The following is a 23,945-nucleotide window of genomic DNA, read 5'->3' as shown; positions in this document are numbered from 1 at the left end:
TATCTATCTATCTATCTATCTATCTATCTATCTATCTATCTATCTATCTATCTATCTATCTATCTATCTATCTATCTATCTATCTATCTATCTATCTATCTATCTAGCCGCCTACGACTTTGTGCTCTCCTGGCCGTTTCGTTATTGGGACATATACTAAAATTGGCATGGCACGACATGACGGTATGACGAACATAATGATAGGTCATAACATGAAAATAATGACACGCATGTCTTGAATGGCATGATTTACATGCCATGGCTTGCTTTCTTTCGCGCGGTTCTTCGTCGAGCTGATAATGCTAATTGCTTTGAGTCTCGCTTGATCTCTAACACTATGTTCTAGGTTTCCGACGCCGTTCTCCAGTGATGCGACCAAAACGTCTGAAACTTCGGGAAATAAACCCATTTTTTGGTTGGAGCCCTTCGAAAGTCTTCATTAATTAACCCTATAAGACAGGCAAATCTATCAAAATGTTCAGCTTTAAGTCTATACGTACTGACTTCAGACTAGAGGTAGCGCAACTCGTCAAAAACTACATAAAGTCCATGAAAGGAATATCTACCTTCGACACCCATCTGGAATTCACCAGGAATTGCAAGGAAAACAACATCGTGCCACAAAGCCTCCGGCTATGCCGACCTGTGAATACGCCGGAACGTCGGGAAATCATCTACAAGGCCGAGCAAAGACTGCTGACCGCTCGGATAAATGAGCGCCACGCTGTGCTCCGAAGGAGAGAAGTAGAAGCGTTCTTCGGCCGATGACAACTGGAACAGCAGGTACTGTATCTTCTCTCAATAGAATCGTTTGCAAAAGCTACCGCCTCCTCAGAAGCCGCAAAATACCGCGCATCACAGGACAAGAAACTCGCCGTTCCTACCAAAAAAAAACAAAAAAAACATGATTGACCAGCACCGTGTAACCAACCTATCGGCAATCGTTCTCACAAGCGAAGATAATTCAATACTCTCTAAAGGCCAAAAATTCAGTGTTGCCACGGACAACACCCCCCTCCCCCCTCCGAAGATGGTCGCTGCACTGAACAACGGCATCCGAAACCTAGAACCGAGTGTTAGATATCAAGTGAGACTCAAAACAATTGTGCATTATCAACTCGACGAAGAACTGCGCGAAAGAAAGAAACATGTCTCCAGATGAAATGAGCGCACTAAGAAACCAAAAAAAAAGACACAACCATAGTTATCCTACCAGCAGACAAGGGCAACTCCACCGTCCTCCAGAACACACGCGCGACTACGAGGAGAAAGCATCAACATTGTTAAGCTCTGGAGACTACGATAAGTTAAAAAAGAATCCCATCACAGGAACACAACAAGTATTGAACAAGACGCTAGCAGAAATATTCCTGAACAAACCAAACTTTCGCTACCTTTACCTCCAACTAATATGCAGAAACGGGTCAGCCCCAGCATTCTACGGCCTCCCGAAAATTCACAAATCTGGAGTCTCCCTGCGCCCTATAGTAGACTTCTCACGCTCACCAATGCGATCACTGTCCCCGTACCTACGCCGGATAATTTCACAACTGACCGGAAAGACCGCGTCTCATGTGCGCAACGGGGAGGACCTCGTCGGACTGACATCAAAGCTACGAATAGAGGACGACGAGTGCCTAGTTTCGTTTGATGTGGTATCTCTGTTCACCAGCATACCGATACAACCGGCAGTTTCCGTGACCCCGGATGCCCTAGAACGCGACAGTGCTCTGAACGAGAGAACTCCTATGAGTGTGGACGAAATCTGTCCACTCCTAGAACTCTGCCTATCAAATACGTATTTTTCCTTTTAAGGAGTACTGACATGAATTTTAAAATTTTTCGGGTTGTTGCTCTAAATGAAAGCACGGGTGTCGAGAACCCTAAAAAGAGTGTCGTGGTGCCTGGGGATGCATTGCATATATTTTTAATACCGCTTCTTTCAACCAGCAGTTTCGGTTTCGGTTTCGGTTTCGAGAGGGCGGCTTCATAGTGATGTGTCAAGTCTGCCCGTGACGTCGCGGGCAGACTGCAACCCACGAAATATGCACCTGCTGTCCTTTGCTGTCAGTCGAACGCAGTTCATGATGAGTGAACTATCGTCCAGTGCCTCCGACAGCGATTTCTGTGATTTAGGCTGCATGCAGAACCAAGTGAGCTGACTTGAAACGTCATAGGGCTCTCCAAGCGGTGAAGCTGCCTTGCAGATACTGGGAGATGAAAACTTTAAAATCAAGCTTAAATATTTATACGTGTTTCCCGGATGCGGTGTGGGGAGAGCGTTAACACTACATGCCAAGGAATTCAAAAACGTCTGTTTTGCTGCACTTCAAAATCGTGTCAGTACTCCTTTAAAGGCCAACTCCGGCGATTTTTTGGCCATGTCAAAGTAATGGTGCTTTTATGTTCCTGAGACGCTCCTGTTACGGGCCCGATAGTAGAAATACTCGGCAAATTGGAGAATAAATTTAAATAAGCAGAAAAGCGCAACACCGAAACCGAAACCCAACCGAGTGTACTGTCTGCGTATGACGTAGACGTTGTTACGAACCGGAAGACGTGCAAGGCATGCCGGTCACGCCGGCGCGGAGTATGAAAACTGACATCCGGGACGAGCAGGCTCACAGTGGAGAGGTGAGCACGCCGCGCATCAGCTGTAATGTCTGCGACTGACCGTGCCGCGTCTGATAATGACAGTGTCTCGGCCAGCACAGCAGACGCTCGCTGTAGCGGCCGAAGTTAGCGGTGCCCTCGGCTGCGTCACTTCCACCGCCTTCCCAATACTGACGTCACAGACGCAATGTTGCCAATAATTGTGGGAAGCCAGGAGGGCGTTTGCAGACAATCTTTAAAATTCATTTGGAAACAATCTGCGCATGTCTCAAGCCTGTAATTTGGCATAAATGACGGAAACGTGCAAAGGAACGTACCCAGGGAATTTCATTGAGATCCATCGACCTCGAAAAATCGCCGGAGTTGGCCTTTAAAGGCGAATACTGCAGACAGACAAGAGGATCGCCAATGGAAGCCTCAATCTCAGTGACTGTGGCCAACATCACCATGGAAAACGTCGAAGAGAGAGCTCTGAGCCCCTTTGCACAGAAACCCAAAGTGTTCTTCGGCTACGTGGACGACTGTTTCTGCATTATAAGGACATCGCAAGTCACCAACCTAATGAGCCGTCTAAACTCCATAGAACCAGACATTCAGTTCACTTATGAGCGCGAAAAAGACGGATCCATTCCATTCCTTGATTTACTAATCAAGCGAACGGGAGATTCCCTAAGTGTTTTAGTCTACCGCAAAACTACGCACAGAGGCCGCTTCCTGCACTTTAATTCAAATCACCCTGCAAGCCACAAAACATCAGTAGTCCACATTTTGATAAGAAGAACGGAAACACATTGCATATTATAATGAGACAGAAGGAAATAAAGAAACATCGTGTTCAGCGAACTCCGAAAAAACGGCTACCCGCCCCATTTCATTCGGAAAGCAATCCGGCAGCAATAAAGAACTTCTAAGGAACCCCCCACCCAGCGCCCCCGCCTTCCCAGAAGCGAATTTTTCTACCCTACGTGAGAGGCACCAGTGAGGCCATCAGCAGACTCTAAAGAAGGAAGGCATAACGGTCACGTACACAAGCCAACCAACACAATAAATCTTTTTCTACGGAAAACCAAGGACCTTCCACCAAGAGAGAGAGCGCAAGGCGTCGTCTACAAAATCAAATGTTTCAACTGCAAGGCCGCATACATTGGCGAAACAATAAGCTTCACCGAAAGCATTAAACAGCACAAAAACGACGTCAGGATGTTCTCAAGACAACGGAACCCCCTTGCAGAACACTCGGAAGATGCCGACCATAAGATTCCCTTCGAAAAAAAAACCGGAACACTACTAACAATAGAAGCTAACCAACCAAAGCGGCTGTTACTGGAGTCGTGGTTGATCGAAGACACCGAAGGCAACTTGAATCGTTGCAAGGGAAACCTGCCGTCACTATACATTCACGGACTAACCACAGCAAGCAAACCAAACCAAACAAAGTCGCTAGTGAACTATACCGTCACCGGCTGCCCCCAGCCCATCAATCCCACGCAACCGCAGCAACCGCGGTAACCAAAGCCCCCTCAAAACTCACCACCAAAGACGACGCGCCTTCCCTCCTTCTCCCCAGCTGGTTCGCGAGAGAAGCTAAATGTTGCACCTCGACACCTCCGCTGTCACTCGCCATGAAGAAAGAATTGAGTTGCTTCCGAAACGTCGGAAAATAAACCCATTTTTTGGTTGGAGCCCTGTGAAAGTCTTAATTAACCCAACCAGACAGGCAAATCTGTCAAAATGTTCAACCTTTTGCATACTCTAAGAAAAAGTCGAGCATTTGGGGAGTGTTTCTGCTACACAACGATAATCGTCATCCGGCTTGCTCGCGTTTCCTTTCTTGAAAACCCGGCGCTTGTCACTTTCCTATCAAGAATGCTATGTCACGTTGATAACGCGCGCGCCGTTCGTGACCGGGAAGTGCGGGACCGCGGTGGTCACGCGAGGAAAGTACGCGCGGTGGATGACGATTTGTTGTGTAGCAGAAATACTCCCCAAATACTGGACGTGGGGGGGGGGGGTCCGGCCCCCCCTCCACTCTTTAAGGAGGGGCTCGGCCCCCCCTCGGCAGGTGAACTGTAGCTCGGCGAAACCCATTTGACAAGCTCTGGAGTTGACTTTTTTTTTTGGCAGTAGTGCTTAGTGCAGAGGAATTATAGCTCTCCAATTTCTTGAATAATGATTTAATCGCAATTATTCTGTTGATGGGGCATCAGCAAAAAAAAAAGCAGAAAGAAAGCAAGAAACAGGTGTCATCGTACTGCAGAATGCAATTCCCCTAGACGCTGCACACCATGGGTCACCAGCAACATGCTGGTGCATAGCTCTGCATAGGTCAGATTATTTTTTTATCAGGCCAAGATGACAAAACAAAGTCCATGACGTTTGTGATTACAGTACAAGATGCACTCGATGCTTGTTTTTTGCCATGGTTAGCAACAGAGAAAGACGGCAAACAAACTCATCTCCAGCAACCTCACTGGTTTTTCCTTGCAAATTCAGTCGAGAGAGCGCATCAGCCACCACATTGTGGCTTCTCTTGCGGTACTATACGGCGTAGTTGTAACAAAGAAGTCGCGCTCACCAACGTGAAATGCGCAATGGCTGATGTCCAACAGCTTTGGTTGAACACGAGGTGACAAGATCACTGTGGTCAGTACGCGACACAAAGAGGGCGACCCCAAAGGTACACGTGCCAATGTTCACAGGCCCAAACACATGATAAGGCTTCACGTTGGACTGCAGAGTATTTCCTTTCTTGCGGGATCAAGGTGCGGCAGGCAAATGCCAGTGGCTGTAAAATTCCTTTGTTGTCTTTTCCAGCACAACACCCCGTCCATACCCGGAGGCATCGGTGGTGACGATTAGGGGAAGGTTCGGGTCAAAGAAATGCACAACCTTGCAAGTTGTCAGAAGCAATTTTAAACAGACGAAACTTTCTTCGGTAGCTGAAGTCGAAGCAAATGGTTCGTTGCCTCGAAGCAATGCGCCTAAAGGTTCCACAACATCCGAAAAATGGGGAATGCACTTGGAGTGAATCGCGCCAGACTAAGCAGGGAACGAAGTTCATCTATGTTTCAAGGCACTGGAGCTCCTTTCATAGCTTGAATAGATGACGCTAGTGGAAAGAGTCCTTTGCCGTTCACATGTCCCAGAAACCTGATTTCCGTAACGTCGAAAACACACTTCTGGTTGTGTTTCCCGCCCGCTGTAGAAAGTCGTTCCAAAACGGTGCGAAGATTCGAAAGACGGTCTTCTCGAGAATGACCATGGACGATAATGTCGTCTATGTATAAATGTACACCTTCTCACCCTTTCAATATGAGATGCATCATCTTCTTAACTGCTGACGGGGCTTAAGCCAAGCCGAAACACACTCTCTTAAAACGAAAAAGCACGTCATGCGCAATAAAAGTAGTCAGATCACGACTCTCAGGATCGAGTTCTAGATGGCGGTAAGCAGACGCAAAATCCAGCTTCGAGAATGGCTTGGCGCCAGCTAAGCTGTGCAGCAGCTCGTTTGTAGGTGGTAGTGCAAATCTATCAAAAATTATAGCTTTATTGGGCTCTTGCAGATCAACACATATTTGTATTGAACCGTCCGTCTTCCGAATCACCACTATAGGAGAAACCCACAGGGAGGCATCAACGCGTTCGATTATGTATTGAGCTTCAAGCTTCTGCAGTTCCGCTGACACCTGCTCGCGAAGGGTAAAGGGCAGGCGTCGTAGCTTCCTGGCAACAAGCGGAACGGACTGGCTAACCTTAACTTTATGTTTGAATTCTTTGGCAAGTCCGAGCTATTTGTCAAAAAGATTTTTTTTTTACTCTGAACGTAGCTCAGCTGGCGATATAGGAGTTCTGGAGGTCAATGCAAGACACTGAAGCGATTTACCTTCAATATTCATCTGTAGTGCCGCAATGTCGTCTAAGCCCAGTACAGTGTGCATTCAGACATGACTTGCAGAAGAATGCAGGCAGTTCTGTCTTAAGACGTCGCTGAAGCGACAAAACAGCTTCGAACTCTTATCTTTGACTTGGACTAGTCTAAAAGATGCACTGAGGTTGGCTTCAACGGGCAAGTACTCGCAAAATACTGGTGATAGAGTTCTTTAGCCAGAATAGTGACAGAAGATCCCGTATCATCTAGAAACGAGATAGTGCGACCTTCCACTGCGACGGATGCGTAAATGCCATGCTTGTGTCCCTTGACAACGCACCCTGCTTTTCCGCTACTGTGTGAGCTAGTGCCGTCGTCGTCATCAACTTGTCGAACTTCCGCTGAATATCCACACGACCTACCCATAAAATCTATGTGCCCAATCTTCTCGCAGCGACGACATCTGCGCTTGCGGGACTCACATGTAGGGCTGTTTGCAAGGTGATCAGCCGCTCCACAGCGATAGCAAGCACGAAGGTTTGTGGCGGCTTGTACGGACGCCCAAATGCTTTGGCTCTGCGCTTATCGCAAAGTGTGGATTCATTTGTATGTTCGGAAGACTGAGAAGAGCTGTGCGCTATTTTAACGTGACGAAATGCAGCATCGTCTCAGAATACCTTAGCTTCACTCGCAGCTTGTTCGTATTGATTTGCGATTGTGATAGCTCAAGAGAGCTTCAGTGAGGAGCCTCCAAAAAGTAACCGCCCACATTTTTGAGCATTCGTCGTTTTCGAGACAAGCTGATCACGTAGTTTCCCATCCCCGAGGCTTCCAAAATTGCAGTCAGCAACGAGGATTTCTAAAGGAGAGACGTATTCTTCCGTTGTCGCACCTGCATGCTGAGCACGGCGACTGAACCATTGTGGAGCCACGATGACGTTGACTGAACGCACGAAATGGCCCAAAAGCAAGATGACTGCAAAGTCATACGCACCGTTCGTCGACCCGGTGTCACTTGCACTCGAAGGGCAGGTAGCAGTGGCGGGAGCAGAGCCAGGCTGCATGTCCGCTGGCATCAGTGTAGACAAAATCCACTGCCCTTCCGTGCCAAGACAGGAAAGAAGGATAAGGATCGCTTTGCGGCGTTCCGCTGGAAGCCCCGAAGCCCCAGAAGCCCCCATGTACGTCTCAAAGGCCTGCTTTTACTGGTCCCATGGTACAGCCGGATGACCAGGCGAAGGCAGGAAAGGCGGTGGCGGTTTCAATGCCGGAACGCTCATTGTGGAGATGCAGCAGGAATCACCAGGAATCTTCTTGCATGGTTTAAACTTCGTCGCCAGTATGTTATATTTGTAACTCAAAGGAGCGATGCATCCTATGCATGAACATCACTTTCTTTATTTAATGGTCCCAAGTGACCTTCCTCATCTTCGTTGATATACAACAATAACTTATGTCATATGACCCTTTCAAGTATATTCTTTCTTTGAACTAACACAGCGCCGAAGCCGAAACTACTTGCGTCGGTGTGGATTTTGGTCTGTGCTTCTTTGTCTAAGTGGGCAAGTATGGGTGGTGACTGAAGACGTCGTTTGAGTTCCTGGAATCCTTCTTGTTGCGGCGTTACCCATTTGAACTCGACGTCTGTCTTCGTTAGGTTAGTGACTCGGCAATGCGGGAAATGTTCTTTATAAACCCCTGTGATAGCCACACAGACCGAGATATTCCGCGTAACCCCTTCTTGTCAACGGGTTGTGGGAATGTTGTGATGGCAGTGGTCTCCTGGGGGTCTGGGCACACTCCATCTTTGCCGATAACATGCCCTAGGAAGAGTAACTCTTCGTATGCGAAGTGGCACTTTTGCGACTTCAGTGTAAGGCCGGATGAACTGACTGCTTGAAGGACTGTTCCAAAGCATCGGAGGTCTTCGTCAAAGCTTGATGCGAAAACAACGACGTCATCCAAGTAGACAAGACAAGTCTGCCACTTCAAGCCTGTCAGCGCTGTGTCCATCACGCGTTGGAACGTCGCAGGTGCCGAGCAGAGTCAAACGGCATGACTTTAAACTCGAACAGGCCGTCTGGCGTGACGAAGTCGCTTTTCTCGCGATCTCTTTCGTCGACTTGAATTTGCAAGTAGCCCGTCTTCAAATCCATCGACGAAAAATACCTCGCATCGCATAGCCGGTCCAAAGTATCGTCTATCCGTGGAAGGGGGTGCACGTCCTTTTTCGCGACTTTGCTCAAACGACGATAATAATAATACTTCGTCCCTCGATACCTTCTTCGTCACTAATACTACAGGTGACGTCCACGGACTCTTGTATGGTTGTATGATGTGGTCGCGCAGCATGTCGTCGGCTTGTTGTTTTATGGCTTATCGTTCTCGCGTTGAAACTCGATAGGGACTCTGACGGAGTGGACGAGCACTTTCTTCCGTTTGATACGGTGCTTCGCAAGTGGCGTTTGCCGAACCATTGACGACGACGAAAAATAGTCCTTGTAATGTTAGAGAAGACTTTGGAGCAGTTCTTATTTGCAAGTGGGAAGGCTTGGGTTGACGTCGAATGTTGTTTCAGATGTTCGGCTTGCCGTTTCAGTTTCGGCTGCACATGAGAAGGCGAAGGCATCGTTACGACCACAATTTCTTCTTAATGTGCTATCGTCTTGCCCTTATTGAGGTGTTTGTACTCGTGGCCAAAGTTCGTCAGTATCACATTTGCTTTTCACCCGCCACGGTGGTCTAGTGGTTATGGTGCTCGACTGCTGACCCACAGGTCGCAAGATCGAATCCCTGAAGCGGCGGCCGCATTTTAGATGGAGGCGAAAATGCTTCAGACCCGTGTACTTAGGTTTAGGTCACGTTAAAGAACACCACATAGTTCAAATATCCGGAGCCCTCCACTACGGCGTCTCTCATAAGCAAACCATGGTTTTGGCACGTTAAACCCCACCGATCATTATTATTATCACATTTCCTTTTCCTTCATGTAATCGAGCAATTGCGCGTGCGACACAAATTTCATCGTCTATCAGCAGGTGTCTATCAGTCTCGATAGTGCCTTCTAAGTCAGCTGTTGTAGTTGTACCGATTTGTATCGTGACGCTGGAGCGTGGCGGCATCGTCACTTGATCCTCGAGCACGTTCAAGGAACGGCCGCGACCATCTACCTCCAGCGGCGTCGCTTTGTCAGTTGACAGCGTTATCGACTTGCTTCTTAAGTCGATGACTGCGCCGGGTAGGCTTAAGAAGTCCATGCCAAGTGTAACATCTCTCGAGCACTACTGCGAGATTACGAAGCTCGTAGGATAAGTCCAGTCGTTAATCGTGACTCTTGCTGTCCAGATTCCAGACGGTGTTATCAGATGGCCTCCAGCTGTGCGGATTTCGGGGCCTTCTCAGGAGGCCTTAACTTTCTTCAACTTCTTAGAGAAAGGCCTACTGATGACGGAGTAGCCGGCGCCGGTGTCAACCAGAGCGACGACGTTGGGGACGTCGACAAGCACGTCTAGGTCACTAGTTCGTCTTCTGGTGCTATATGCGGCTAGGTTGTGGCGTCGGATTGCGGCTGCGTCGATTTCCTCTAATGCTGCTGCGTCGTGTCGTCTGGTCTTGCTTCGGCGAAGTCCCCTCATGAAAGCTTTGTCTGCTTGGCGGTGAGCTGATGTCTGTTGATTCCCGAATCGTCATTGTCGGTGGCGGAGGATATCTTCGCCCCTTCGTCGTACAGCAACCACCCCACCATCGCTTGTTGCCCTTAGTTTTCCGGATAAGGACTGGTAGATCGGCCCCGGGTTTGACCGATCGACCACTACTGCCGGCGATGCGGCGAGATGTAGCGGCCGGGCGACGGGTAACGGGATGGTCACCGTCGTTACCACTGTGCTCCGGCGATGCAGTCGGTGATGTCGCGAGGTCGTTCATCCGGCTGCGGACGGGGCGCGTTCACGGCGAAACCACCCAGTCACATCTCACGGGTACTGACCACGCCGGTACGTGTGGCCGGCTTCTCCGCAATGGTAACAGAGTGGGCGGTGGTCGGAGGCTCGCCACACGTCAGTCTCTCTCGGTGCGTAGCGCAAGTCGACAGGAAGGAGGGATGGCATCGGTGGTGGCGGCGGTGTCTCGTGACGGAACTGCAGTGGTGCAGCGTTTTGACGTGGGCGAGGAGGGGGAAGGCTGCAGCAGCATAGTTCATAGCTTCCAGATGAGGCTGCGGTGGTTCGGGATTCCCAGCGATTGCCGGACTTCCTCACGAACAATGTCGGTGATCGAATCTGTTACGTCTGTACAGCCGCTTGCGGCTGCCGACGATTTATTTAACACAAGGAAACAAACATGTCAAGAGGCGTAGCTTAGGCTTTGTAGTCACAACCCGCTATCGGTCGACACAAGAATCACGCTCGTGCCACAGCGCCAGTGCATTCGCGCGCGCACTTCGTTGTTGTCTTCAAGCGAGACATGTCACTTCTTCCCCCCTTAGACGAAGTCTCCATAGCGGTCTGGAGGCGGCCTAACCTCTGGTGGTCGTAGTTGCCGGGCATTTCCTGCTTGTGACATCGAGGTCGACGGTTGCGAGGGAGTGTTGTCTTGCATGTTGAGCGAGTCAGGCCGTTGATCAGCAGAACTCGACGGCCTCTTTTCTAACGCTGTGTCCGAGAGATCATCCCCTACGCTCCAATCTCTCAGTGAATGGGTTGTATGTCTAGTCTGGCTCGTTTTCTTCATGCGGTTGAGCTGACGCCAAACCGTTCCTTGGTCGCTTTTTACCAGCCAGGATCGTGGTCCGACGCGGCGTAGCATTTCGCCTTCAATCCAACCTGGCTTTTTCAAAAACTGCCGAATCAGCGTTTTCTCCCCTACTGCGAAGAGACGTGATTTTGTCAATGTCTACGGGCTCTCAGGGATTTGTATCTCTATCTCCCGTTTGAGAAGATCGACAGGACATAGAAGCTCTCGTCCAAACATCGCTCTCACAGGTGACATTCGTGTAGCAGTGTGAATAGTTGTGTGCTGCCGATGCAGCAATCTTGCAAATCGGCACTCTATGGACCTGCCTGTTTCCCAGAGGAGCGCTGTTTTCACTTCTGCCACATAGCGTTCTGCCTGTCATTTTGTTGCACGGTGGTACGCTGGTGATTAAGCCTATATGCCATTTGCGGTATAGAACTGCCTTATCTTGTTGGAAATAAAGGCTTTTCCGTTGTCAGAGACGACCTTTCGGGGAATGCCAAACGTCGCAAAGATGCTTGTAGCACATCGATGACAACCGCGGATGTTGCCTGCGTAACGTGCCAAACTTCCGCCCCCCTTTCTGTGTGCGTCCACAGAAACCAAGTTGGTGCGCCCGAGTAGTGGCCCCGCGAAGTCAACGTGCACCGTGTGTCATGGTGTCTGGGGACGGTCCCAGGAGGGAATGGAAGCTTTGGGTGGGCTCCTCTGCGTTGAATGACACTCACGGCACTGTCGCACCGTTTCCTCGACCACCTTGTCGATTCCGGGCCACCATGCGTAGCTACTTGCGCACGTCTTCACGGCCGCCATGCCTCGGTGACCAGCATGCATAAGTGCCAGAACGTGGGATCGTGCTGAGCTCGATATGATCACCCGTGATCCAAGTGTGAGGCACTCGTGATGAAATGCTAGTGGATCAGCTCTTGATAGCAACCGCTTGCTATCAACAGTGCTCGTTCAAATTCACATGGGAGCACTGTTGACAGCAATCGCTTGCAGAAAAATACTCCTGAAAGTCGAAGTGAGCGTTTTGAACTGTTTCGATAGCGTTCTCAGCGACGTGGCTCACGTAACAATTAAACGTCCTTCGCCTTAAGGGGTCAACGACTGGTCTCGCACGTCATGTCCACATACATGTTGATGATGGTTAGGGGTAATCAAATGCAAGGAAAATTAATTTACGAGCTGGCTATCTAAACTGGTACTTACGAGTGTAACAGTGCAGTTGATACGATGCTGCACGAACACACAACCTGACAGCAATAAGAAGTGTCCGCAATTTACCTCAACTTCTTTTTGTAGTGACATGAAGCCCCGAAATTATTTCGAGGAAAACGTGAAACTAAAGTAAGCGAGTACACAAGAAAAACAAACACAACTGTGGCGGTATTCTCGGGCAAGCGCTTTCAAAGATACTTTGCGAGCCTCGATACTGCATGTGTTTTTGTAACTGCGCGCGGAGCTTGGTACACCGGTAAAAACGCTGTCCGCAGATACGCGCATGCGTGCGATGCAAATAACACTTGCGGCGGTGAAACCATCATATCTCTGAAAGGAATCGCCCATGAACAGCGAAACCTAATATTGTAAATGTGGTGTCGTACGCGTAAAAACCACAACTTGATTACGAGGCACACTGTGGAATAATTCTGACTGCCTGGCATTCCTTAACGTGCTTCTGTATCTAAGCACATGCATCTTCTTGCTGTTCACCCCCGTCGGAATGCGGTTGCCGTGGCCGAGAATCGATCCCATCCTCGAGGTTAGCTGCGCGACACAACAAACCTGATCAAATGTGTACGATGGAGCGTGGGCACCGTTGGCGATTGTAAAGAAAACACCTATAGCTTTTTTGTCGTTTTACTACGAGCATTATCGATGCTGTTTTCGTCATTCATCAGAAGCTTGAGACAGGCAAAAAACGGCCGCAAACAGCGGAACAGCGTACGAAGTGAGCGCGCGGTATGTAGGCGCACACGGCGGGCGTCGAAGAGTCCGTGCCGGGACGTCATGTGGGCCTCCCGCCAGGCGGCGCCACCCCAACTTCTCGGGGCTAACAGACGAGCTGTTACACTTTTCGTTAGGCCGTGCGGAATACAGAAATTCGGCCCATATTGCCTATGCCTACTTAAGCCAATTTAAGCTTAGATAAGCCTAGTTAAGACAAATGAATCGTAGCTCAGGTTAATTAGGCCTAATGAAGCCAGTGAATACTAATCGATACGAATCAATACTTATCGATACTAACTGATACCAAGAAAGCTACCGGATTCAGCCAAGTTCAACTTATAAAAGTCTAGTTAAGTCAGTATATTCCGGCCCAATTAAGCTTGGACCAACACTAGTCGATGCCGATCACTATTGACCGAGACCAATTACGCCAAGTTATGCCGGATTGTTGTCGGATTACGCTAATCGCCGGACCGCATGCGCAGGACTGAATAAAGTTGTGTTCAATTCAATTAGGCTAATGCGGGCCAAGATGAGATGGCCTAGCCGTGAGGTAGATTACGCCCGACTGGATTCAGTTAATCCGAAGGAAGCCGGATTAACCTAATCCGGATTGAGCTAGTCCTGAAAAGTCAATTTTGAGAATACCTAGCCAGTTGGTTGGCTCAGTATGACCACATTAGGCCAATCCGGATTACGCTAACCCGGAGTATTGTAATCTTGGACAAGTCAATTTTGAGTAAGTTGAGATTGCCCAGCCAGTTGAGTGGGTATGGCCAGATTAAGTCAGTCCTGATTAGCCCGGCTTAAGCTAGTCCTTATCAAGTTAATTTTGAGTAAATTGAGAATGCGTAGCCAGTTGGACGACTCAGTGTGGCCACATTAGGCCATTCCGGATTAAGCCGGAATAAGCTAATCCAAATTAATATAATCCTGAACAAGTCAATTTTGAGTAAGTTGAGATTGCTTAGCCAGTTTTATGACTGAGTATAGCCAGATTATCCCAATCTGGATTAACGCGGATTAAGCTCATTCGGATTGCCCTGACCAAAGAATCACCGTGTGAAGTTAGACACCTGTTCCCGCCAAAACAACGCGAAGCCCAGCCACGGTATCGCGAAGCTAACCGCACCGCCAAGCCCCGCCAAAACCCTTCGACGCCTAGACCGTCATGACGACCACAACAGCACCATAATCAGGTGGCGTACGTCATGACGTACATGACATGCATGACATGATTTTCGTGTTATGACCAGTCATTTATGTTCGTCATACGCTCTTGTCACGCCATGCTAATTTTGGTATACATCAGGCTAATAAAATGGCCGCTAGAGCATCATGACCTAGTCATGTATGTCATGACGTAAATGGCATAATTTTCATGTTATGACCTGTCAGTTATGTTCCTCATACGCTCTTGTCATGCCATAGCAATTTTGGTATACATCAAGTTAATGAAACGGCCACGAGAGCAGGAAGACCTAGGCGGCTAGTTAGATAGATATATACACTCAAAATGCCTTTGCTTTGCCATGAAATGCTTTGCCTTTAATATTAAATGCGTAACCTATTTGTTACTAACAATATATGAGGAAGCCCTGCCGTTAGAAGGGATAAACTTAGCCACATTTCCGCGCGTTTTACTGAAAGCGCTCCATCGCTGCATGCCAGGCACTGCCAGCGAACGGGAACCATTGAACCAATATGGCACCCACAAATGCAGTGTCCCTGCACCCTGTAGCGGAGAAGGCGCACACATCGAGGCACCCTAATATATACATTCACAGGCGCCCCCTGGGGGCAAGAGAACCTGTGCCTAAACCGGAACCAAAACCACCATATCACATCATCCCCTCCCTTGAGAGAGCATATCCGCACAGTCACTTTCACACTTAAGTCTACGGCGCCGACGCCTGTACCGGCGCCCTTTCCACGAAAGCCGTTGGAACTGCAGCCGCTCACAATAGTCCGGCGGAGCAGAAGGGGCACAATCGGCTTGTGAACTCTCCCCCTCTCCAGGAAAAGGTCTCTTCCGCTAGCCTCTGGAGTGAACTTTCGGCGCTGTCGGAGCCGGAACAGGCACATGAAGGTCAGGTAGTACATATGAGGCATGCATGACCAGGTGCCGCAGACGCAGTACCACTGCATAAAACATAAACGGGCACAGTCGGAGCTCGCACGACCGGCGGACCCAGCTCCGACGCACGTAGAACAGCAGCAGCCTCCACGGAAGCAGCCACAGTCGTAGGAATCACAGCCGGAGCGAGCGTGCACAGCACCAGGTAACCCGGCAGTAGCAGGCACAGCAGGAGCACGGGCAGCTGGGACGCGAACAAGTGAAGCATCGGCAAACAAACCCAGTCGGAGCAGGCATCGTCGGAGTACGGGAAGTCGCATTAGTACCCGGAGGTCTGGCATGGTTTTCGTAGAAGAGCATTCCATCGTTGCCACATTTAAAGCTGCGACTGTATTCATGGCAGTACGCTCTTGCCCTTCTTCGCCGTCCAGAACAGCTGCCCAATCACCCAACGACCGCCTTGCTTGCCACAGCTGTTGCAAGTACGGCATCGCGCAGGACAGCCCGGAAAATTCGCCCGGTGATGAGGCGAAGCGCAGCGGAAGAAGACACTCGGCTGGGACGACGGTGAAGTAGGGGAGGAAGCATGCCCCTGTAGAGCTCAGTCTTGCACGGGAGACGGTTGACAAGGGCGAACGCCGCGGCGCACAAGCTTGCGTCGCGTAACTGCGCTGACTTTAGTCAGCTGCTGCATGGTATGCTCGACGCGTGCCTCTTGCTTGGCGAGCTCCAACGCTTTCTGTACTGTAAACGCGTCTCCCATTCTGATGAAAATCCGAACCAAGTGGGAGTCTCGCAGTCATTGTAGTATTTGGCCTTGTAGCATCGTAGTGGCTGCGGTGCTGAAACTGCGGCTATCGGCCAAACGTCGCAGCTCCCGTATGTATACTTGAGAGCAGTTTCGTTCGGTTGTTACACCCTGCGCCGTACCTGGGCGCGCACGCACACAGCGTCTTCAGGTGGCTCGAAGCATGCGTCGAGGACGGCTAAAGCCTGCTGATACGCGTCGCGAGCCACGCCGTCTCCGGTAGCCTGGACCCCATCGCAACAAAACGCGCATCAAGGCACCCTAGGACCTCATCAATCTGCGTCTCCTCGTCAGTAGCCTTGCACTACGCGTTCAGTCCTTCCACCCCAAGAGCATTGAGGAGCAGTGCCTTCTTCCTCTCCGACGTTGCGTCCGAGGCCGCCGCGTCGATATAAACTTGCAAGACGCGGCGCCATTTCGTCCAAGGAATTGGAGGAACGCCTGGGCACTGAAGAAAAATAGTGGGTGGAATGGCGGCGTTCATGCTGCCGGTGAGACATAGGGCGACGGAAGATGTGCAGTAGAAGCAGGAGTAGAACCGGAGGCGTCGAAAGATAGCGTCCGAAACAGACGTGTACTGGTCCACGAGTTATCAAGGTGCCGAAATACTTAGATGCAGGGGTAACGTAAGGGTGAGCGGTACACCAGAAGCAGGCATAAGGCAGGATGCTCACATTTCCGCAGGATTAACTGGAATTTTCCTCGTCGCCAATGTGGTGTCGACGCAGACGCCAGAGACGCCACGTCGTAGGAACGCTAGGTGCACAACGGGACGGCGGCCCCGAAGCAGACGAAAGGGAGACGCAGCCGGGTGCCGAGCGAAGCACCAAAAGCCGTAATAACGCTTCCAGTACACTAGCCGTAGTTTAATAATTACAACACAATATATACATTCGCAAGGCGCCCCCTGGGGGCAAGAGAACCTGTTCCTAAACCGGAACCAAAACCACCATACCACACCCTCCTGCAAAAGAACACGAATTCGAAGAAAGAAACTCGACATGAATACAGGAAAAGCACAAAAACAAGTGGAAAAATAAAGGAAAGAGAAGCGCGCGAGGCCATATGCAGGTACTAGTATCCATGTCGTAACCTGTCAACCATGTTCGTCATTCCTTCATGCGATGCCATTGAGGTTCTGACATGTACCAAGTTAATGGAACGACCACAAAAACACGAACATGTGGGAGGCTAGATAAATACATTCAAAGTGTGCCGCAAAAAATCGCATTTTAAGAAGCGCCTTAAGAAAGGTCAAGGCAGGCTTGTTGGTACGGCATAACTGGATAACAATGACAGCGCAAGGAAACAAGGAGGCAACAAAGAGACTGTAGCGCTATGTGTGTCTCTTTGTTGCCTTCTTGTGTCCTGTTTCTTTGCGCTACCATTGTTATCAAAGAAAACCACCATTAGTAAACTAACGCAGAAGGAGAATCAGCTCACCCCCAGAAGCTCGCCATACAGGAACCGGACAAGCCCGTGCGATGCAGTTGAGACTTTTGCTGTTCTGCCTGTAAGAATTCACGGCTGACTTGCTTCCTTGGTTTTTATTTCTGGCGCTTACCCACTACGAGTGGTTGCCCAAGTCGGCGGAAAATTTAAATGTGAACATAAAAGTATTAAAGAATGGTGAGGGGAAAGAAAAAGTTCACATTCTTTTAGAAATTGATCATTATTATTGCAACAGCGTGGCTGCTTGGCCTGGTTGGTATTGCATTCTAAAAAGAAAATACTTTCTTTGTGCGCAGAACATTTGGGAAAAGAAGTCAGATAAGACACAGCGCACACTTACAGCCAGTTTATTGATCAGGTGGCGCGAAAATATATACAATCATGAGGGCGAGGAGATGACACACAGAGAAAGGGAAAGTGACGGCGCACGTGCAAAAACATCTTATTCACGTCTTGAAAACACGTTTCAACTAAGAATATGCTCGTATTCATTGTCCAACAAGTTGATAGACGAGGCACTTAGTTCCTGCCTTGCGAATACAAAAACCGCATCATGTATTTCACATGCCCTCTTGTCCCTATATCTTGCCATTACCTGGCAATCATCAAACATGGGGGTGCACCCACACTTGGCCCAGTGACTTGCCAAATGACTGCCCACTGATCCGCGCAAGAGATTTCCGTGCTCCCTGAGGCGATCGTTCAGACAACGCCCCACCTGACCGTTGTAGCATCGACCACATGGTAAATAAATCCAACACACAACTCCTATAATACATTCTACAAACATTTTTGCATGCTTCTCATTACACCGAACACTTGAAGAGCCTTCGGAGTTCACTCTTCTGCATAGGGACCCTAGCTTGTTTCTTGCCGTGAGAACAACCTTCACCCCTCCTTTTCAACAATTCTTTTTAAGCAGTGCAATACTTTTTGCACATGAGGTATGGCAGAAACATTTGGCTTAGGCTCGTCCTGAGTTGCGTGTTTTGCATTCTATCCCTGCTTCAAATCTTTAAGAAGTGACTCCGCTATGCCTGAAAGCAGATGATCATGTAAGCCTGCTGTCTTAAGTCGGTTAACTTGGTTGCCAAAGCTGCTCTCAGCCTGGCGATGGCAGGACCTTGACAGTGATGCCATCATGCATGCTTTTGCAATTCCTCGCTTTACAAGCTTGGAATGTGCTGAACCACAAGGAAGCAGGGCTTTCTGGGAGCGGGGAGCGTATTGACAACACACATGTTCTGTCAGGAACATAAGCTCTAGGTCTAAAAATATAAGCTTGTTATTCTCAGGGAACTCCGTCGTTATCTCCAGGCTAGTCATGTCAGAAAAAATTCTGAAATTCACATCGACGTTCTGCGTGTGTCGCACTGTTCTGCAATAGGAACTGAGCTTGTTATTCTAAGGAATCCGAAGGTAGCCCCACAGACTTTCTTACATTGTAGTTCAATGAAGCAGCCCCAAGGAAATACTATTTCGAGTATTTGATGGAATTCCTAAATCTCTGAATAAAATTTCGAAGTTCTTCGTAGATTTACGAATCGTTGACAGTATTGTCACGTCGTCGTGACGTTGACAAAAGCAGCAGTTGGCGTGTTCAAAACGAAACTTCACTTGGGCAAACCAGGTCCGGTAAACGAGAAGTCAAACTAGAAGCGAAACACGCTGTACTGATAACGGCGAACAGAGCGCCGGCAGTCGATAATCAGATCTGCGGCAAGGCGCGTCGGTATTTATACATGCAGCATTGAACATTCGAGCCTTATCGCCGGTGGCCGCGTATCTTCTAGAATGAACTCAACTGAAATACAAAAACAATGTTGCAGTGGCTTGGCTCGGCTATGCCAGGATATACATAGCGTTAGCAAAGGTTCAGCTGATTATTCTTAGCTTTTCATGTCTCCGCAGCACGTTTATCCTTCTTCTGTTCATTCTTCCTACGCTCAACCGCTAATTGCCAGGCAACTACTTCGGGATCCGATGAGTTAAGCTTCTGCGCTCTTCTGCGCCGTTGAGCAGCATTCGCGCTCTCCTTCTCCATGGCTATACCACCCTGGCAAACGCCAGTCAGAGGCGCTATCAAGCGGCTCCAGCACAGTGTCAGGCGGCGACTGCACAGCGAAGGCGAATAGCTGCGCGCGCGCCGGCGCCAGTGCGTCTGGCACAGCTACGACGTCACTGTCTCTGGAATGCGCAGACCCGCGGAGGAGTGCGCGGAAGATGCCGGCTCCGGTGCGCCAGCTGCGTGACATCACTGATCCTCGCGCATGCGCAGCACGGCTCTTGAGGAGCCACGCGAAACCGGCTCGGCTAGGCCAGTGTAGCTAGCGCTCCAAAAGACGCGTACCATAGAGGAACAATTTATGAAGGAACAGAAAAAAATGTCTGGTATCTTTCTGGTATATAATCTGCCGTAAATTCTCCCTCAATAGTACGCGTCTTTTTTTGTTCACAGTCAGCCCACTGGGTACATTCACACCTCCTGACTCGCGGTTCCGTCACGTGCACCTGGACCTCGTAAGCCCTTTGCCCCCCTCGGAAAACAGCCGGTGTATATTAGCATGCGTAGACCGGTTCACGCGGTGACCTGAGGCACTACAGCTCACCAACATCACGGCAGAGTCAGTTGCCCACGGACTCATCACCGTATGGATAAGCCGCTACAGAGTTCCCAAGACCATCACAACGAATCGAGGTCGTCAATTTGACTCCACGCTCTTCCGGACTTTGTCCCGCATGCTTGGTGTCAACCACATCAAGACGACAGCCTACCACCCTATGTCGAATGGCATGGTTGAGCGGTTTCCCCGTTTCATCGCCAGCTCAAAGCCTCGCTCATGGTCTCACGATCCTTGATACCCTGGACGGAGCGACTGCCACTCGTCCTCCTCGTCCTTCGCAGCACGATACACACGGACGCGTCCTGCTCTTCAGCTGAGCTCGTTTTTGGCACGACCATAAAGGAATGGTGACAGAAAATTTGTGAACCTCGGTTTTTTGCTCTTAATCAATGTCTACTTACTCGATAACAGCGGCAACGAAACTCATTTGCCCCAGCGCGAGACGAATGTTTAATTATATGCTCGTATGTTACGACCGGAGGCAGTTTCGATTTCAAAGAGCACTCGGTGGCCCCGTGACGTCGCCGGTCACCTCGATCAGGTGACCGCGAGAGCCAGTGACGTCACTGGCCACTTTCTGCCATGTTGTCAGCGCTGCTGTTTCGTCTGCTGTGTTGAGCAGGTGTTGAGCGTTGTGAGTGCTTGTTTCCTCGATCGTCAAACTACGTTGCTATCTAGAGCGGCGATGGACGAAAGAGCTGGGAGGAGTGTAAAAATCAGTAAGAAAAGCTCGATTCACTTTGCGAATCTCGCCCGTATACGATATTGTTCTTGTTGTCGTCGTCCAACTGAGGCGACGTTTATCGCCAGGCTTGGAGTAGCCGCAGCATTAGACGTGCTGAAACATTTTCGCTCTGATCATACGGAAAGTAGCAGGACGAGAAGTGACGAAGGAAGCAGTGAAATCACAACATTGGCGCTCTGTAACAGTGTTTATGCGTAACATGCAAGTGACGTGATGTACGCTTTAATGACTCGTATTTATATCGGGCAACACCGCCTTCTCAAGTCATACCAATCCCACGTACGCACGTCGAAGGGCTGAAGCAGTTATAATAATAATATCTGGGGTTTAACGTCCCAAAACCACGATATGATTATGAGAGACGCCGTAGTGGAGGGCTCCGGAAATTTTGACCACCTGGGGTTCTTTAACGTGCACCTAAATCTAAGTACACGGGCCTCAGACATTTTCGCCTCCATCGAAAATGCAGCCGCCGCGGCCGGGATTCGATCCCGCGACCTTCGGGTCAGCAGTAGAGCGCCATAACCACTAGACCACCGTGGCGGGGCAGAAGCAGTTATCTGTCCACTACGCAATATTTCCACGCCCACTTCTTGTTTTAGTTTGAATTATTCGGGTTTGACCAGCATGTTGACCAGCAAGGACGTTTATCGACGCTGTCCGCAAGGCAGTGTTCGAGAAGCTTCTCGATTGTAGTAGATCGTTTTGTTAAGATTGCGCGCCGCCCGCGAATGTTCTAGCTTTGTCGAGAGATAATGCCGCCACCAGCGATATTGCTGGAAAATTCGATAGCGCCTGTATAAAAGCCGACGCGCTTGACCGCTTGTCAGTTGATCGACGGTCGACGCTCTGTTCGCCGCTATCAGTTTATTGCTGTAGCTGGAGTTTCATTTTCCCGGCCACAAGTTCGGCCTAATAAAGAGTTTCATCTCGGACGTGCTGACTGCTGCCTTCGTCGACGTCACGATCACGTGACAATATGATCCCGGCAGCAGAGAGCTTAGTTCGTCTGTAGGCTTCCTAACGTTTGCGGGCACCTGGTTACCGGAGCTGTTGACGGCTGCAGCAGTAGCAGCAACTGCGGAGCCCGTAGCGACATCTTGTAGCGTTTTGTCAAACTACCATAATTTTTTTAGATGCAAAGTATCTTAAGGCGGAGCTCAATCCGGTGGTGGTGGTGGTGGTGTGCGGCGTGACCGCCCTTACTGCGCATGCGCATACCCTCTCCACACACCTCCTCTCCACTCTCCCTCTCCCCTTCCCCTCTCCACATACCCTCCCCTCTCCCGTACCCCTCTCCACTGCCCCTCCCCCTCTCCACTCTTCCTCTGAAACGCGGGCTAGACATGCCGAAATTCTCTCCTGCGCAACGCCGCGATGAGCTCGAGCGCATGCGCGTCCCCTCCCCTTTTCTCTCCTCTCCTACGCGGCCCCCCTCTCGCCCGCCTGTCGACCGCGTTCCCCGCTCGCCCTGTGAAAATTAACGGCCAGGCTAGATGGAAGATACGACGCGCGTAGCGTCCCTCTTCGCGTTCCACGACGCGAGGTCGGTAGCATGCCCAATGAACGCCAACGGAACGCGATCGTGCAAGTGCTCCGGCTTCGCATCGCCTCATGGTCCCCTTTAGCGGGAGATGGTGTAATTTTTTTCTGTAGCGTTGCTGTTCTTGTCGGGAAAAAAAGCAATGAGAATACTGTGAGTTGCTAATTATCTCACTGCTAATGCTTTACACAGAATCAGTAAGCGGATAAGTCGCTGCGACGTTATATTGTAGGTCTCTGGTTAGGCTGTGCATCATCAGGTGTCGCTACCAGCGTTGTTCGTCTCGGGAGAGGTTCTTTGCAGTACGTTCCACATGGGTTTCCTTTGCGCATGCGTGGCCGTCACCTAGCAACGGAGACACGCGCCTTGCAAGCGCGGCCAGATGTTCTCTGGCGCGGCCGAGCACAGGCATGTCGGGCGTGTGGTAGTGCCGTAGTACGGTCCCTAGAATATACTGAGCGTAGGGGTAGTGCCGCTTTGCCGCTGCTGCGACTACGCTCAGCACTTGTTGACAGCAGGTTCCATGCCACTTTTCCTGCGGCGTGGGTCACTGTGGAGCCTTCAGTGGCGACAGCACCTGAAGAAGATGTAAGGCACCTGTGGGACTTGTTAGTAGCGACTGACATTTGCGTGCGGTAGATATTGCCGTACTTATGGCGTTTACCGTACGGAGGTGCTAAGATGCCCTAATGAAATGGCCTGTACTGAAGTACAATAAAAACTCAGGGTCCCTTATGCATTTGCCTGAGACGACTGGAAGGTGAAAGCCATCAAGATGATGTTCTATAGAATAATTACCAACCCGTTCGAACGCTCACGTTAATAGGCCTAGTTGCTGCATAACTTCGCAGGTAAGAACTTCAGCACAAACGAGGAAGAATTACAAAGAGATGAGACGAGCCCTGGCGCAGTGCGCGTGTTCCGTCCTATTAGCGCTGAAGTTTTCACCTTCAAAATGTACTGAAGTAACATCTGTATCGGAGGGAATGGAGTAACACAAGCACAGACCCTTAATATTTTCATGAAGCTAGATGCATGGGTCGCGGGCCGCTGCGGATGCCTGCGTGCAGCACATATAATCGCCCATCGTAGCAGCTGCATGCCCAATACTTCTTTCAAATGTGCCCGCGTGGGAGCCTTCGTCCCTTTTTCCTATTCTACTAAGCTTGATTTAGGCTATTGTAGAGCGACATTTTTAGTTGGGTCCTCAGAGCCGTCGGCGTGCGGCGTCTGCTAGCGCGCGCTGCCCATATTTTCCAAGGCCAGGCGTTTGCGTGAGGCTGGTGCCAGTAAAGTCGAAAGAACAGGGAAAAATCTAGGGACTTTAGGTGCCAGCGCGCGCTCCCCATGGTTGCCAGGCGTGGCCACGCATGCGCAAAGGAGACTCATGTGGAACGTACTGCAAAGAACCTCTCCCGTTCGCCTCGTACACGCCTCCGGTAACCCGGCCAGAACTCGTGACGTACGTGGTAACCTCTCTATGACGTCATCGTCTTTTGCTTCTATTTGCGAATCGGCTCTTTCACGA

This window comes from Rhipicephalus sanguineus, chromosome 9 (genome assembly GCF_013339695.2).
Source record: "Rhipicephalus sanguineus isolate Rsan-2018 chromosome 9, BIME_Rsan_1.4, whole genome shotgun sequence".
NCBI classification, from domain to species: Eukaryota; Metazoa; Arthropoda; class Arachnida; order Ixodida; family Ixodidae; genus Rhipicephalus; species Rhipicephalus sanguineus.
The sequence above is the reverse complement of the archived record's forward strand: the minus strand, read 5'-3'. Positions refer to the sequence as shown.